The sequence below is a fragment of the Bos taurus genome, chromosome 21 (genome assembly GCF_002263795.3).
Source record: "Bos taurus isolate L1 Dominette 01449 registration number 42190680 breed Hereford chromosome 21, ARS-UCD2.0, whole genome shotgun sequence".
NCBI classification, from domain to species: Eukaryota; Metazoa; Chordata; class Mammalia; order Artiodactyla; family Bovidae; genus Bos; species Bos taurus.
In genome coordinates, this window is record NC_037348.1 from 65,579,958 (window position 1) to 65,597,197 (window position 17,240).

Genomic DNA, 17,240 nt, shown 5'->3' on the forward strand with positions numbered 1-17,240 from the left:
CTGCAATTCGTGGGGTCACAAAGAGGTGGACACGACTGAGTGACTGAAGAGCAACAACAAAAGGGATTACCTGGACCTGAGGGATGAGGGAGATGTGTAAGTGGAGGCTTGGCCCCTGATCCTAGGAGAGAGAGGTCCTGAGTCACAGGTGCTGGGTGTGTGATTCTGCGGTGCTTGGTGGTGGAAGGGTCTACATGGTAGGTGGGCCCCCGGGGCAAGCTTGGGCCTGGGCCGCAGATGAAGTCTGAGATTCCCGGGCACATAGCCTGCTGCTACTGCTGCTGCTGCTGCTAAGTCGCTTCAGTCGTGTCCAACTCTGTGTGACCCCATAGACGGCAGCCCACCAGGCCCCTCCGTCCATGGGATTTTCCAGGCAAGAGTACTGGAGTGGGTTGCCATTGCCTTCTCTGGCACACAGCCTGGTGGGGGCCAAGGCTGCGCAGGATGCCTGTCACAAAGAGAGGGCTGGGCACCAGGCTGACCCTTGAGGAGAGTCTTGGAGGGTCTCCAGAGAAGCCCAAGGAGACCTGAGTGGGTCCCCAAGCCAAGAGAAGAGAGTGTTTGAACAGGCAGGAGTGAGCCCCTGGGGGGTGGGCAATGACAGGAGCCATGAGGGGTATCCGTCAGACTCTGGGGTCACGGGCGTCCTTGTTGGGGGGCAACAGGGTGTGTGAGCAACACTGAAGGGAGAATGGGGCCGGGAGGGGTAAGCCCCCCACCCTGTAACCCTGACTCTCAGATGAGCCCCTGTGGGGGGAAGATTCACTCCGGCCCCTCCTGGCCCCTCCAGCCGCTGCCAGGGACTCTCTGTCAGGGGCTCCGGTCTCTGAAGGACCCAGAGAAGTCCCAGAAGGACCCAGAGGCAGCTGGGGTCTTGGATGGGGGTGCTATGGTCCCCTGCAGGACGGGAGAACAGCTTGTGCTCCCCAGGCGTGGTGAAGACCCACCCGCAGTTTTCCCTGCGCCTGCGGGAGGTGGTCAGGGACCCCTACCCTGGGGGACTGCCCCATAGCTCCAGATGGGGACTTAGCGCTTCCGGCGTGGGAGGCTGGCTTCGGGAGCCTGATTTATGGGCCTGGCCCTCGGTGCACACGGCTCTGGCCCTTCTCTAAGTGCGTGTTCAATCAAATTAAAAGGGCCGGAGGCTGGAGGAGCCATCAATTACCTGAGTCTCTTGGCAGCTGTCCCCAGGCTCAACGTGCCTGAGGGGCTGGGAGCCACGTTCCTCCCCTCCCACCTGCAGGGTGGCTGGAGCGAGGCTGAGCGGGCCTCCAGGAGGGCCTCAGTGTGACCATCTGTAAATGGGCACTCTGGGTATGGGAAAGCAGGACTGGAGGCCTGTGCCCCCTGAATCTTGGTAGGGGGGTGTCTCTAGTGCCTTGCCTGCTGCCAAGACTTCTGGGGAGTCTTGTCCCAAGCAAGGGTCTTCCTGCAGCCGACCTCAAAGACAGGCCCCCCAGGACCCTGGGACCCCCGGCACAGCCGCCCAGAGGGAAGGAGCTGGGGCCCCACCTCCTGTCCTCGCTGGGTGTCACTGCTCGCCATGCCTCAGTTTCTCCTTTGGACACCTCTCTCCAGCATCAGTGAGGGGTGTCGGTGCGAGAGGCTCGACTCTGCTCGCAGCTTCAGACCTATTGTAAAAACCCGCTTTTGTGTTTGTATCCCTGTATTCACAACAGCACTTGTTACGAATACACAACAGCTGAAAAGCAGAGGCAGCTCAACGTCCAACGACCAGATAAACAGATAAACAAAATGTACTCCATCCACACAGTGCATTATGTTCCACCTTAAAAAGAGAAGAAAATCCCGACGCAGGTTGCAACCTCGATGAACCTGGAGAACGTGATGCTCAGTGAAATAAACCAGACAAAAGGACACGTGTTGTAGGATTCCTCTTACATGAGGTACACCCGGCAGGCAATTTCCTAGAGACAGGAAGTAGCAAGGTGGTTTGCAGGGGCTGGGCGCGGGGGAGGGTGGAGAGTCGCTGTTTAATAGGGACCAAGTTCCAGGTTGGGAAGATGAAAACATTCTGGGTTGGGTGGTGGGAATGGTTGTACAACCATGAGAATGTATTGAAAGCCACTGATCCATACACGTTAAAGTGGTTAAGACAGCGAAATTTATGATTTGTATATTTCTCCACAATTGAAAAAAAAAATCAAGATTTGTGTTTCATGAAGCGTTGATTATACCAGCGCACCTCACAGTCCGGAGAGCCTCATGGTGTGCATGTCATTCTTTCCTCCCTCCATTCGTGCGTGCTAAGTCGCTTCAGTCATGTCCGACTCTTTGGGACCCCATGGCCTGCAGCCCGCCAGGCTTTTCTGTCCATGGGATTCTCCAGGCAAGTACATGCAGGAGGTTGCTGTGTCCTCCTCCAGGGGATCTTCCCAAGCCAGGGATCGAACCCGCGTCTCTTCTCTCTCCTGCCTTGGCAGGCGGGTTCTTTACCACTAGCACCACCTGGGAAGGCCCTCTCCCTTCACTCTTGCTGGTAAAAACCTCTTCCTTAGGGAGTGGTCTGAGAACGAAGCCCGGATGTCCTGGCATCCAGGACATCCTGGGAAGTGGCCAGCTGAGACTGGCTTGGGGAGAAACTGCAGTAGGTAGGGGTCTTGGCGACATGCTTCCAGCCGGAAAACCGCACAGAACTCTGACGGCCGTCCACCTGGCCCAGGTCAGTGCAAACCAGACAGTCATTGGCTGGACCGAGTCGTGCAGTCTCATCGGCCCCAACAATATCAGATGCTTCTGAGACCTCTGCTGTCCCTCTGCTCAGCTGACACCAGCCTTCAGAGAACAAGCAAGCCGGAGGATGGAATTAATTTCCTAAAATTGAATGTTATGTCGCCAAGTCACCTCAGGATCTCTTGCCAGGGAGGAAGGAGAAATGGCCATTTGGTCCTTGCTAGGTCTTGATAGCCTGCTGCAGCTTGCACTCAAATGTTTAGTTTGGGGATGAAATGTATGAAATTGTCTTCTCTGTAGCGCAGAGATGATAGACTCTAGGCAATTTTATATGGTTCTATCTATTCAAAATAACTATGAGCATATTGTGCCAGAGGAAAAGGGAGAAAAATACCTCTGTATCTACTTTCTGGGGGATGCGGTATTCCTGAGATTCACAATAGATTATTTTGCATCCAGTGAATTAGCCAAATGCAGTCAATCCTTGAACAACACAGGAGTTAAGGGTGCCAACCCTTCATGCAAAATCTGCATATGACTCCAGGTGACCCCTCCGTATCCATGGTTTCTCTATATCTGAGGTTCTGTATCAGAGCATATGACCAACCTCAGATCACATAGTAAATAGTATTTACTATTGAAAAAGGGAGCTTCCTAGGTGGCTCAGATGGTAAGGAATCTGCTTGCAATGCAGGAAACTAGGGTTCAGTCCCTGGATTGGGAGGATCCCCTGGAGAAGGGAAGGGCAACCCACTCCAATATTCTCGCCTGGACAGGTCCATGGACAGAGGAGCCTGGCGGGCTGCAGTCCGTGGGGTTGAAAGAGGTGGACATGACTGAGCCCCTAAGCACATTCGCATGTCAATAGATCCTGCATCTACTGGGTTGGCCGAAAAGTTCACTTGGGTTTTTCTGCTCGTAGTGAAGAACCCGAATGAACTTTCTGATCAGACTTTTTTGCCAACCCAGTAAGTAGACTTTCGAAGGTCAAACCTGTGTTGTTTAAGGGTTAGCTGCATATACATTTAATGACAACCTCAGAGACACACTTGTCAGAAGGGCACCAGGAAATGTGAGACTAACATGGCCCTTATAGAGATGAATATGAAAATATATACAAAGAGTTATAAACATGCTGATGCCTATTGGTCTTGAGATTGTACTTTTGGAAATGTGTTCCTAAGAGACAACCCCCACACACAAGAAACCCCGTACTATGTTAGTGGGAAGGTAAGTTGGTGCATGCACTATGGAAAACAATATAGAGACAGCTTAAAACACTAAAAGTAGAGCTACCATCTGACCTGGCGATCCTGCTCCTGGGTACATATCTGGGAAAAACAAAAACACTAATTTGAAAAGATACATGCACCCCGATGTTCATAGCAGCACTATTTACAATAGCCAAGACATGGACGCAGCCCAGCTGCCCATCAGCAGATGATTGGGATAAAAGGATGTGCCACACACACCCCCCTCCCCCCGCCCCACACACACTGGAATATTGTGTGTGCTGCGTCTGCTTAGTCACTCAGTCGCTTCCAACTCTTTGCGACCCCATGGACTGTAGCCTGCCAGGCTCCTCTGTCCACAGAATTCTCTAGGCAAGATACTGGAGTGGGTTTGCCATGCCCTCCTCCAGGGGATCTTCCCAACCCAGGGATCGAACCCAGGTCTCCCGCCTTGCAGGCGGATTCTTTACCATCTGAGCCACCAGGAGGTGCCATACACACACACACACACACACACACACGCATGCACACATACACGCACACGCGCACGCGCGCGCACACACACACACAGGAATATTACTCAGCCATAAAAAAGAACGAAATACTGCCAACTGAAGTCATGTGGGTTGACCTAGAGAATGTTATGCTTAGTGAAATAAACCAGACAGAGACAAATACTATGGAATATCACTTACATGTGGAATGTAAAAACTAATACATTTGAATGTGTATACAGAACAGAAACAGACGCACAGACCTAGAAAGCAAACTGTGATTGTCAAAGTTGGAAGGAAAGGGAGGAGGAAGAGGGGTATGGGATTAACAGATACGAACTGCTGTATATAAAATAGACGAGTAACAGGGATATACTGTATAGCACAGGGAATTATAGCCATTATCTTGCAATAACCTACGATGGAATATAATCTGCAAAAATGCTGAATCATTTCACTATACACCTGAAACTAATACAATATTGTAAATCAATTATACTTCAATTAAAAAAAAAAAGGAAAACCACCCAAGAGAATCAGAACTGCATTTTCATGAAGATGTTCACTGCAATGTGAGTCAGGCTCTGGAAAAAACAGATATCAACCTTGACTTCCAAAACCAGGGGGATAAAGCAAACCCCTAATGAGCCCCAGGGAAGCAGACGCTGGTGTGTTTCAGCTCACAGCCGGGTGGTGCCCAAGCCCCCTGGGGAGGGAAGACACCACCCTCGGTGACCCTGGCACGGGAAGGTTTTCCTCCAGAGAATGTCACTCGGGTTGGTTACCCTGCAGTTAAAATACGTCAGTTTCTCTACTCCAGACTGGAAGCTTCAGGGATTAGACCAGCGTGCGTGTGTATGTGTGCGTGCCCGCACACTTTTTTATAAACTAGAAAATGGAGATGGCTAATGAAACATGACAAGATGAAAAAGCAGAGAGCAGGCGTGGTCGTGCCTTTGACTACGGTGGGCAGAGCGCAGACGAGGCGGGCGGGGCGTGGTGGATCAGAGGCGGTGGGGGCCGGGGCGGGGCTCACATCGCTGCTTCTCCCTCTTGTCAAAGCTGACTTTCGTGCTTGACGCTCCTATAACTCTTTTTTTAAGGTGAAAAACAACAAAAAAAAGACAGCTGCAGCCACTCTGTGCTCAGACTTGTGGGGTGGCCTCATACTTCCCACCCCTGCCAGAGCTCCTGGGATCCCTCCTAGGACCTCTCGGAGCCTTGAGGGGACCGAACACTGCTGCCCTCTTCTGCCTCAGTGCCCCCCACTGATGCCATGACCCCACCAGGCGTCAGGGGAGGGGACAGAGGGAGAAAGAGGGCCTACCGGAGGGGCCTGGGGCTTGCGTCTGGAGTGCAGAGATTACCCCCGACTGTCGGGACGCGCTGTCTCCCCTACCTGTGCCAGTGACACCTCGTGTCTCCTCCCCGTCAGCCGTCCTCTCCAGGCCTGCAGCTCCTTGTGGGGAGGGGTGGGCTGACTGCCCCCAGCTGGCAGCCTCCTCCTGGTCCTGAGGTCCTGGGTGCCCTCCTTCCTCCCTGGATGCCTTGGACCAGTCGTTGCCCAGGGTCCTGGAGCCTGGGGTGGGCTGGTGGGTTCAGGCATGGGCGCTCTCTCTCGGGCCTCCCTTCTGGATCTGACGTTCGATGCCTTTTTGATCCTAAGGGAGAGGGATTAGCCCCAAGGGAGAAATAGAAAGGAGCTCTGTGGGGGCTGCTCCCCGAGAGGCTGCCAAGGATGGGGGAGAGGAGGGACTGAGATCCGGGGAGCTCTCTGTGCTGCTCTGGGCGTCCCCCAGCGAAGCATCCCCACGGGCCCCCACTCCCTTGTGACACCATGTCTGGAGCGGTGGCAGCAGCCGCCGTGTGTCTCAGGGCTGCAGAACAGGGAGGCCAGGCCGGCGCTCGGAATCCTTAGGACCTGTCAGCTGCAGACATGCCTGAGCTCATCGTCAGCCATGAGGAATGAAGGGTCTCTCTCAGGCAGGCGCCAGAGAGATTTTCCAGTGGCCTCCAGTGACCTCGATGTGGCCAGCTCTGAGGGCTGCCTGGGTGACTAGTTCCAAAAGCTCCCCAGGAACATTTCTGGCTCCACTGGCCCCTGTCCAGGCCCGGAGCCCTGAGGACACCTGGAGACGTCCCTGCCTCTGGCTTGTTAGGCACAGCACCATCAGCTCCTTCCTCCAGGGTGCTGTTGACCATCTGCCTCTTCAGCCCCTCAGCCATATCCTCCGGTTGGGGCCGTATCCTTTCCCACCTGGACCACCTCCCAGGTGGCCACCAAGCTCAGGTCTCAGGTCCACTCTGAGCCTGGGCAAGCTGCCTAGACCTCCACTCTGACCATGCCCCTGCCCTGCCCACAGCCCCCTGACTCAGCAGCCTCAGGGTACGGGCCTGGGGCTTGTGTTCACGGCCCTCTTTACTTGCCCCCTCCTCGAGCTGCATCAGTGGCTCCTCTTGTCATCCAAACTTTATTCAGGCCTTTGCATCCCCCACCCCATGCTACCCTCCCCTACCTGGTTACCTGTATCCTCCAGAAACTCTGCTCACCTGTCCTCTCCTCCAGAAAGTCTTCTCTGACCACCATCCTCATAAAACTCCTCATCCTCTCCCCTTGTGACCCCACCTCCACCCCAGTCTGAATGAGCTTAGTTCAGAGCAGCAGTCAGTTAGGTTGAGCAGGTGGCAGTGAACGAATGAATGAGTGAATGAATGAATGGATGAATGAATGAACAAATGAGTGAGTGAATGAATGAATGGGTGAGTGAATGAATGAATGAGTGAATGACCATGTGGATGCTTGAGCTTAGAGGTGCCTCCGAAGGGCTTGGGGTTGCGAGAGTGCAGCCCCCAGGCCTTTCTCCCCAGGGTCCCTCATGACAACGCTGGCCTCTGCCTCCTTCCCTGGAGCCCCTCTCCCCCAGTGGAAAGTGGAAGTGAGGCCTCTGGAGCTTGCAGCAAGGCCACGGCTCCGGCCCTTTCCCTTTCGTCCTGTCAGCGTGGGCCTGAAGGCTGCACCTCCCCGGCTCCGGGAGGGGGGCCAGGATTAATCGCCCTGTTTCTGGAGGAAGGATGGGGCCTCATGGCTGGTGAGGAGCTGCAAGGAGAGTGACCTGGTGTCACCTCCCCGGGGGGCCCTGAGGACACGTGGGGACAGGGGGCTGTGTCCCTGGCAGGGGGGCTACTCACTGCAGGCTCCCCCTCCCCTGCTTCTGCCAGGTACCCGTGAGCCACACAGGGACCCACCCCCAGGGCGGCCGGCATTAGTATTCTCAGCACAGGCGCCTGCAAAGAAATGACTCACCCTCTGATTGACTAATTTGAAAGTAAGCTGTTTTTGCTGCAAGTGGGAAGGTTCAGTGAATCTTAAAAACTAAGCGATGGAGATTTTATTCCTTGTTCTAGACCTTTCCTTCTGCGGGGAAGGCGGCTCTGCCACAGCCTCTGTTTATCATAATAGAAATGTCTTTTGTTGGCTCACCTGCAGTGGGGCGCGGGTGGGACTCGAGTCTCAGCTCGGCTCCCACCTGCCTCGTGACCTCGGCGAGTTACTTAACCGCCCCAGGATGCCAGGAACAGCGTATAATAAGGATAAAGCCTCAGGAAACACAAAATTCAGCCAGGGAGGAGGCCCGGGGCTGCAGAAACAGGATGAGACTCTGGCCCATCCACCTGTCCATCACGACTCCTCCTGTGGGGTGGTGGGCTGCCAAGAGGGGGTGTATGCCCCCACGTGTCAGGGGGCTTAAGGTATGAGGGGGTATTTTCACCCCATTTTACACATGGGTAAGCCAACAGGCACAGAAAGGTTATGTGACCCACCTGTAGTCACAGGTTCTAGGTACAGAAGGTGGAGTTACAACCCCGGGCCACTGGCTGCAGTCTGATTTTCCAGTTTTGGTTACCTCCTTGAGTTAGAGAGGTGGACAAGGGCTGGATCTTTGAAGCTGGACCTTTTACCGATGTCCTGTGGCAGGTGGGGAGTGAGAGATCAGATGTGAACACACTGCAGGAAGCAGGAAGGCCCTGGAGGAAGCATCCGAGAAGTGGAGGCTGAGAGCAGAAGGTGGTCGGGCTGGGGTGATGGCAGAGGAGAGAACAATGTGGTCAAATTCAAGACATGCCTCCAAGATGGACCCGATAGAACCCTGGCATTCATTAGGGAGGAGATGAGAAAAAGAATGATCAAGGGGCTTCCGAGAGTCTGGGTTGCACGCGTCATCTTCAGGACCCTGACCGCCTGCCATGACTGTCCACGCCTCATGGCCCTCCTGCCCCTCCTCTCTGACTCCCTTCTTTAGACGCACTGTCTACGTGTACTGTCCACTGACAGCACAGACGGGGCAAGCCCAGGGAGAGGGACAGTGGCTGCCTCGGCCCAGGCCTCCTCTCATGCCTCCCAGGGACGGCGTGGGGACCGAGCAGGTCAGAACACGGATTTCCCAGACCCTGGGCTCTCAGGTCACTGGGTGTGATGCCCTCTGTTTGCTCCATGACTTTGGGAGAGCTGGTCAAACACAGAGTGCCTCCGCGTCCACTGCTGCAAGTGGGGCTCCTAGTGACAGCTGAGCATCACGTGTTCTTACCGTTGGCACTTCTCAGGCCTTTCAAGGACCACAGTCACCACCTTCCTCCAGGGCTGAGTAAGAGAAGGCATACACTGAGCCCGGGGCCCAACACAGAGGAGGCACTTGGTAAAGATGTGCTGTGATGCTGCTTTTTTCTTGCTCACTGTGTGTCTTTGGGCAAGCAGCTCTGCCTCTCTGACATGCAGCTGTTTTTTGTCTGCAAAGCTGTGATAACATTTCCCAGGGTGTTCAGGAGGTCTTGACTAGGTGGCTCGTAGAAGACTCTTGGCACGGGGCCTGGCCCCTTTTAAATGCTCCATCAGGGTTCGGTGGTGATTATAAAGTGGCAGGGCTGGGACTGGCACGCGGCCCTGGGCAGGCTCACCCGCTTTGCAGCACCAGCCTCTTCTGCAGCCACCTCACCTTCCCTGGGAAGCTCTTTTTTCTCCGGCAGCACAGTGATGAGCAGAAAATTGAAAAACTTCGTCAAACTAGCATATTACTTTCCTCGGGTCCCCCTCCTCCTCCCCCACCACCGAAACACAAGCCGCAGATAACACCTTCCCAAATAGGTTTACTGAAGTCAACCCATTACAAGTGCGGACACGCTTGCAGATAACAGAAGCCTGTGAGTTCTTAATATCCTGCCCGGCATGCAGGAGGAATAAATGAGGGACGGAGGCGAGACAGCCTTGACTGCAAATATTCTGTCGTGTCCTTCAGCCATCCATCAGCCCATGTGTCAGGCAGTGTCTCTGGCCCTGGGTTTGGGAAATATGGTCGCCATAGGGATGGAGTCAAATGCATCCTTTCAAAACAGATCTGCTTAAAATTCATTAACTTAGACAACTCCACCAGAAGAAGCAATCAATTCCTTGAACTCTATAATCATGCTTCTCACAGGGATCTTTTTGCCTCGGTGTCGGTTAAGCTAATAAAGGCTGTTTGGGGCCAGTGGAAAGAGAGGCGTGAGAGGGCATGCGGCAGGCAGTCGAGCCTTGATGTTCTGTGTCCAGCTCGGACCCAATTACTTCCTGGTGTATTTGTCTCCTGAGTGAGTCATCCATCACGTCAGCCAGGGGTGGGGGGTCTGCTCTGTCCCTGCTGGGCGCCGGGCTGGGGCCAAGGGTGCCAGGCAGCCCAGCAGTGGTGTCACTCACAGGGGCTGCAGTGAAGGGAGGAGATTTGGGGACAAGTGTCTGCGTTCACTCTTGGTGATCTCATTCAGCACGTGGCCGTAAATCCCACTCGCTTGCTGACGAGTCCAGAATTTACATCTGCAGCCCAGGACCTCCTCGCTGAAGACCCTGCCATCCCAAGGCCCACTCTGCATCTCCACCAGCATGTCCGACGGGCATCTTCGCAAACCAGCCGCATCCAGGGGCAGCCAGACCTACCTGGGGTGCTTCCCACAGCTCAGGCTGGAAATGGAAGGTACCTCTGAACTCTCCTCCGACTCTCACATCCCACGTCCAGCTTGTTGGGAAGCCCCGCGGGGCCTGCCTCCCAAGACCAACCAGATTCCAGCCCTGTCTCTGGGCCCAAGCTGCCTGCCCCACCTCATCTGGAAGACTGTGGGAGTCCCTACCTTGTCTCCCTGCTTCCATCCGTGGCCCTCCCCCCCACTGCCCTGATCTCAGCCCGACTGGAGGACTCCTTTGCACATGTAAGCCACAAAGTCTCCTGGGTTACCCACTTGTCTCTGAAACCGTCCAGAGTGCCTATGCCGCCCCTCCTGGCCTGATACTCGTCGCTTCCTTCACTCCACAGCAGCCTTCACAAACAGCTGGCCACGCTTACATGCCCTTCCCAGGTCTGAACCCAGGTCTTCTTCATCACCTTCTCTGATATTGTACTTCCCTCTTAGCACTTCCGCTAGTACCAGTCTCCACCAGTGAGATGTCAGAGCCACAGAGTGGGAGGGAGTTGGGGGCGGGGTCTGTGTGGTCCCTGCAGTGTGCCCTAGATGTCCCGTGGAACACGGTGGGCACTCAGGAAGTATGCAGGGAATGAATGAATGAGCATATGAAAGAAACATCTCTCTTTCTCCAAAGGGCTGCCCCCTGCCCAACACGGAGTCGAGCTCTCGGCTCCATTTGAAGGCTTCCAACCACAGCTCTTTCGCTATGGTGACGTCTTCTCCCACCTGATGAGCTGGACGCTGGCCCCCATCCGACCTGTCCCACCTGTTACCTCTGCCCCTTGTCACGTGTGGTGTGGACACGGGCACAGTCAGCCGCCTGCTCTCCATGCCCCTGCCTCGTGATTCTCTTCCGGAAACTTCCATTTCATGTTCCTCTTCCGACCACCGGTTCCCCTGGGACAGCCACCCTGGCTATCCCTGGGATAGCTCAAGTCAAATTAAAATCTCCTTCTCTTGCCCCTGCCTCCTAACCTGCTCCAACAGCATCGTCCCCACCCCATGGTCCAGAGGGAAATTTGGGGACCCTGGGTGCCTCCCCACCCACCATCCATCCCCACTTCCCTCTGCCCCCTCCGCTGGACTCCCAGGCCACCACGGCTTCTTAGCCACTGTCCCACCAGCCTGCGAAGCCATGCGCCACCCCCACCCCCCACCCCGGCCCCAGGCACCAGCAGAGCGAGAGCAGGGCCGCGACCTCTGGGATGGAGCGGCCACCAGGGTAGCCCAGTGCTGGCGCTGCTGGGTAATGGGGTACCACTTATACATTCAGCAAACCCCATTAAGAGGCACAGGAGCACAGCATGGCCTCAGGACACGTGCAGCGAGCCCGGAAGCTTCCGGGCGGTGAGCCTCGCACTCTCTGTTGATACAATTCGGTTTGATCCACTTAACAAACATCGACTTGGTGCCTGCAGCGGATAGAGCGTCAGGCCAGGCCCTGCAGGAGGCCCCATCACTGGTCCCAGGGCCCTCGGTTGCTGTGGCCTCCGCTGCCCCGCCGGCGCCCTGTTCTTGCTCCCCGGCCTCCTCCTCCCGTCCCTTCCTCCCCTCCTGTCTCCTCTTCTGCCGCTTCTGGAGGCTTCTCTGAAGATCCTCCGTGCCAGGCGCCTCAGTTCTCACAGTCAGCCCCGCTGGGTGGAGGGGGACAGGAAGGGCAGGCGTCCTCAGGGTTTGCGTGGTGGCTGGTGGCTGTGCTGTGACGTCTGAGGAATGGGCTTCTGGGCTGGGAAGCTGCCTGGTCCAGGCACAGGGAGGGGGCCTGGGGGCTTCCAGGTGACCAGAGCACGTGGGGGCCCCAGAGGGCAGCAGTAACCACAAGGGGTCCCATCACCGGCCATTGCTCCCGGCACTGTGATGGTGCGTGTCTAGGACCTCTATAGGAAATGAGGCCAGGAACACGTGTAACTGATGGAGGTGGGCCCGGAACAGGGGGCTCAGGATTGGAGGGAACGCCCGTTCATCTCTGCCTCCTCCCTCTGCTCAAGGTCATGATGACACAGTTGCGAATCAACCCAGACCTCAGGCTTACTACATGCCAGGCACCCGTCCAGGCACCTTCGTGTGTATGCAAACTCCCAAATGCCAAGGAAGGGGCTGCTAGTATCCCTGTTTTATGTATGGAGAAATGGAGGCACAGAGAGGTTTAGCAACTTGGCCAAAGTCACACAGCCAGGGAGTGGCAGAGCCGGGGTTCAAACCCCGGGGGAAGAGGACCCAAGAGTGTTTAAGATGTGGGTGAACAGGCTGAAATTGTCCCCACACGCCTCTGACAAGGGGAGGGTGGTCAGGGGTGCTGGGGCAGAGACAGAAGCTTTCTTCTCAGCCGGCCCTTTGGCCTGACAATGCTGGTTGCATGCGTGCTCAGTCGTGTCCAACTCTGTGACACCACGGACTGTTGCCCGCCAAGCTCCTCTGACCATGGAATTTTCCAGGCAAGGAGATTGGAGTGGGTTGCCATTTCTTGCTCCAGGGGATCTTCCGGGCCCAAGGATGGAACCCGTGTCTCTTGCGTCTCCTGCTTTGGCAGGTGGATTCTGTACCACGGAGCCACCTGGGAAGCCCTTGGTGAGGGAGAGAAGTGAATTCTCTCAGCCATCTGTATTCCTTCATTTGTTCGTCCACCCATTCATTCATTCCTTCACCAAACAAAGTGAACACGGAGCCCTGGGGACTCAGGGATAACTCAGACACTGCATGTCCCTTGCTCACGTTGCCACCCAGACATCAGGCTCCAGGAAGCCAGTGGCGTGATGAGAGAGTGCCCCTGGGGGCCTGTGGGCAAGGAGGAGAGGGGCAGGCTGAGACGCAGCCGGGAAAGCGAAGCATCTCTTTTGTTGTGTCTGGGGGGAGGCTGAGAGCTAAACTGCCGGTGGAGGGGAGCAGGCTCAGACACCCCTGTGGCCCAGACTCACCCGCCTCCGACTTTGCTTTCCCTTGCCTCATCTCTCTCACCCACTTCTAATTTATCTGACTGCTGTGGTGTCACTTCCTAAGCCCTCCTAAAGCCTCTGCAGAATGAAGTGGGGATAAATAACATCACTGCCGTCAGCCTCGGCCCAGTGGGACTGCCGTCAACCCCAGGCACATCTGCCCAGAAGGTGACCAGAAAAACTCGGAACATAATCAAGCCGAGGCTCAATTTTTCTACTGTGGCCGGGGGACTGAGACTACATCCCTAACCACAGCTCACCTCCTCTGCCCTGCAAAGTTGGCCAAACTGAATAAAAACAAATATACGTGGTGGAGGAAGTCAAATTGTTGAACACGAGTGTTCAGCCTTGAGAAACTGGCCTCCACGTCGACTGGCTTTCTGAGCCACTCTCTATCATTAAGATGAAGAGGGAATTCATTCATCTTATCTGTATTTTTGTCCTTTGCTGCATAGCATCTTCCCCTCCACTCTCTCCAAATAAAAAGCGCACTTGACCCTGGGTTAGAGAGCAAGGGGCCCCCTCCCACCCCTGGCTACCCGCCCCCACCCCCAGCTCACATCTTGAATGCAGAGCAACTTCCAAGACTGTGTCCAGTTTCTCTCCAGATTTTTCTAAATGATGAGGGTTCTAAACTCTGACAGCTGGGAAAACTGATCACCCGCCCACCCTTCCCAAGGGAGGCTGCAGTGGGTCTCTTGATGGATTCAAGGGAAGGTTAGTCCAAGACCATCTATATGCCCTAAAAAAACTCTTGAGGGACTTCCCTCGTTGTCCAGTGGCTAAGACACCACACTCCAAATGCAGGGGGCCTGGGTTCCATCCATGGTCAGGGAACTAGGTCCCACACGCGGCAACTAAAAGATGGTGCGTGCCTCAACGGAGATCAAAGACCCTGCGTGCTGCGACTAAGCCCTGGCGCAGCCAAATAAATACTAAACAAACAAACAACCCAAATAAACCTGGATTCTTGCTACTGACAATTCAACCCCTACTCATCTTACCGTCGCGCGTCCCTCAGATCAGCGTCTTCTAAACACAGCCGTGGACCTAAGATCCAAAGATCAAAAAGAAGGCCTCGAATCATGGGCATCTCTTTTACCCTCTCATCAACAACCAGAGCGATGGCACACTTGGGCTGCTTAGTGGAGAGGTAGGTGGCGTTAACCGCGGTGGCTTCGCAGCTTTCGCCACCTCCCAGGGACACATTCAGCCGTATGAATCTGGCGTCCACGGCTTCTCAGCAGGTTCCCATGCTGCCCCACCCTCCCCGGAGACTGTGGAAATGACCCTGAAGGCAGCGGTCTTTGATCTGCCATCTGATTGCGCAGAGACTGTGCTTTCCGCTGGGCTGAGCGGAGCAGGGCACTCTGTGCTCTCTGGTCTCTGGTGCTGCTCCTTTCCAATGTGCACGACCCGCTTGTAAATGTCACTGCCAAGGGGTTGGTTTCTTGTAGCTTCTTGTTCGAGAAATCACCCAAGGTTGGTTGGTTTGCTTTTAACCAAGTACTAGACTGATTTCTTGAATGGTTTTAAACCAGCATCCGAGACTGCCTTCCACACTCAGGTGGCGGCAGCCACCTGTGGACTCGGTCATGTTTGGAAGGACGGCTCTTTCCCAGAGCAGCGCTTAGCCTGCACCGACTGTGCCCAGTCCCTTCCCAAAGCCTGTAGGGAGGAACTCACCTGGTTCTTCCAAAAATCCCATCGGCAGGGGACCATTTTTTCTTTTATTGAGGCAAAATTCACATAACATACAATGAACCCTTTGAAAAGGAACAATTCCATGGCATGTCAACCACCAATCTACCTGAGTCTCTGTGGATTTACATACAATTGGAATCACACAGCATGTGGTCTCTTGTGCCTGGCTTCTCCTAGTTCATGTGTCTTCAAGTTCCGTCCACGCTATAGCCTGTATCAGAACTTCACTCCTTCTCACGGCTGAGGAATCATCCACTGAGCGGAGAGGTCCCATTACGTTAATCCAAGCCTCTGTCCATGGACATTTGGGTTGCCTCCATCTGCTTGCTAGGGTTCCCCTGGAGGCTCAGATGGTAAAGAATCTGCCTGCGATGCAGGAGACCCGGGTTGAATCCCTGGGTCAGGAGGATGCCCTGGATAAGGGAATGGCTACCCACTTCAGTATCCTTGCCTACAGAATCCCGTGGACAGAGGAACCTGGTGGGCTTCAGTCTAATGGGGTCGCACAGAGTCAGACACGACTGAGCAACTCACACTTTCACTTCTTCTGGCTCCTGTGAAGAGGGCTGCCATGAGGATGCTTGCACATGTATTAGTTTGGGGCTATTCCCCATCATCCCCGTTCTGTAGATGAGAAGACCGAGGTAGGTCCTAAGAGGTCCTGTGACTCACCCTACCTGCACGGGACCTGCATGGAGAGTGATGGTTTTGGGGGCCTCCACGGAGATGCGGGTCCCGGCCTCATGAGTCTGAAGGTCCTCATCACACGCATGGCGTTCTCCCTGCTTTCAACCTTTCACTCCACATTCCGTTTTCAAGCTGTGATCCTGGTTCCCACGAGAAACACCATCTAAGACTTAGTGCGCTTTGAAAGTTAGACCAGGCATGCTGGAGAGTCTCCAAATCCCCTCCTGTCAGCATTCCTGTGTCTTTGATGTGTCTCACTGGCGGGGTTGACCCTCAGCAGGAAGGTGTGAGTCCCAGAGGCTGATGAAGGATGCTGGGGGTGGTGGGAATGGGAGCCGGGTTGCTGGGGGCCTCAGGAGTGTAGTGATGCTCCCAGCCGGAGGCCACGGAGTCCACGATCAGTCCTGGGGGAAGGGTCACCCCGGGCTCCTCCTTGGGTGGGCACAGCCCCAGCCAGCAAGAGTGACAGAGGCTGCCTGTTGGAGTAAGGCCCAATGAGGGCAGGGCGCCCCCCAGACTCTAGACAGATGGCTAAGAACGAGCTTCCCATTTCCTCCTTGAGAAAACGAGGCACAAATGTCGCAGCTCACCCCACGCCACACAGCAGCTCAGGGGCAGAGCTGAGATGGGGGCAGCTGGGGTGAGAACGGAGTGGGGGGCGTGGGAGCCAGGGGATGGGGGAACCCCTGGTCCATGAGAGGTGGCTGGGCCAGATGACAACCCTGTCTTTCAGAAGCATCCTGGGCCGCATAGGCTCCTGCAGGACATTGACAAGGAGGCTGCTCCAGTCCGAGCTGGTGGACCGGCCAGATCCACGGCATCACCTGCGACTGAGAGCCGGGTTCCCACTTCCATGGGAGCTCCATGTTCTCCAGTCCTTCCGGCCTTGACCAGAGCGCAGGGCTGGGTCAGGCGAAGAGCAGGCGGGCACCGGGTCTGCTGTGCTTGTGACTCACTGCTTAGAACAGCATGGGGTCACGACCTTCTTCTCCCTGAGCCTTGGCGTGAAGGACGTTCTAGAAGGTAAGTCCCCAGCCCAGTCCTGCCCAGCCTCCTGCCTGGGGGGCCTGGCTGTGCTTCTTTCCCCGGATACCCCCAGCCCACCCCGCCCCTCCTTTTTTCCCCTTCCCCCGGGCAGCATTAGTTCAGAGAACCTAGAATCACGCGGGGAGACTTTCCAGTCCCTGGAGGCCTACGTTGTTTCCTTAACAGCTTTATTGAGACAGAATTTATGTATCATAACAATTACCATTTTAAGTGCATAATTCAATGGTGTTTAGTAAATTTGCAAAGTTGTACAACCGTCGCCAGCATCTAATTTTAGAACATTTCCATCACCGAATGGAAACACCGAGTTCTCCTAATTTGTTTCTGATCTTCACTGTTGGGGGCTGCCCTCTCCGCTCTGAATAATGACAGGCTCTCGGTGGGTACTGTACCCCATGCCGGGTCCTGTTCCGGGGCTTTCTGAGGACACACGCAGTAACTGTCCCGGCGGTCATGCAGGG

General features: G+C 55.2%; 1 long non-coding RNA gene across 1 annotated transcript; it reads right to left on the reverse strand.

The window, feature by feature from the left end:
- Nucleotides 1-4,604: 4,604 nt before the first annotated feature.
- Nucleotides 4,605-14,677, reverse strand: LOC112443171 (uncharacterized). The gene is made up of 3 exons (XR_003031475.2): nt 14,346-14,677; nt 5,820-6,081; nt 4,605-5,512 (listed from the first exon to the last, which is right to left on the reverse strand). It is a non-coding gene; the product is annotated as an uncharacterized lncRNA (long non-coding RNA).
- Between the last annotated feature and the right edge of the window lie 2,563 nt (nt 14,678-17,240).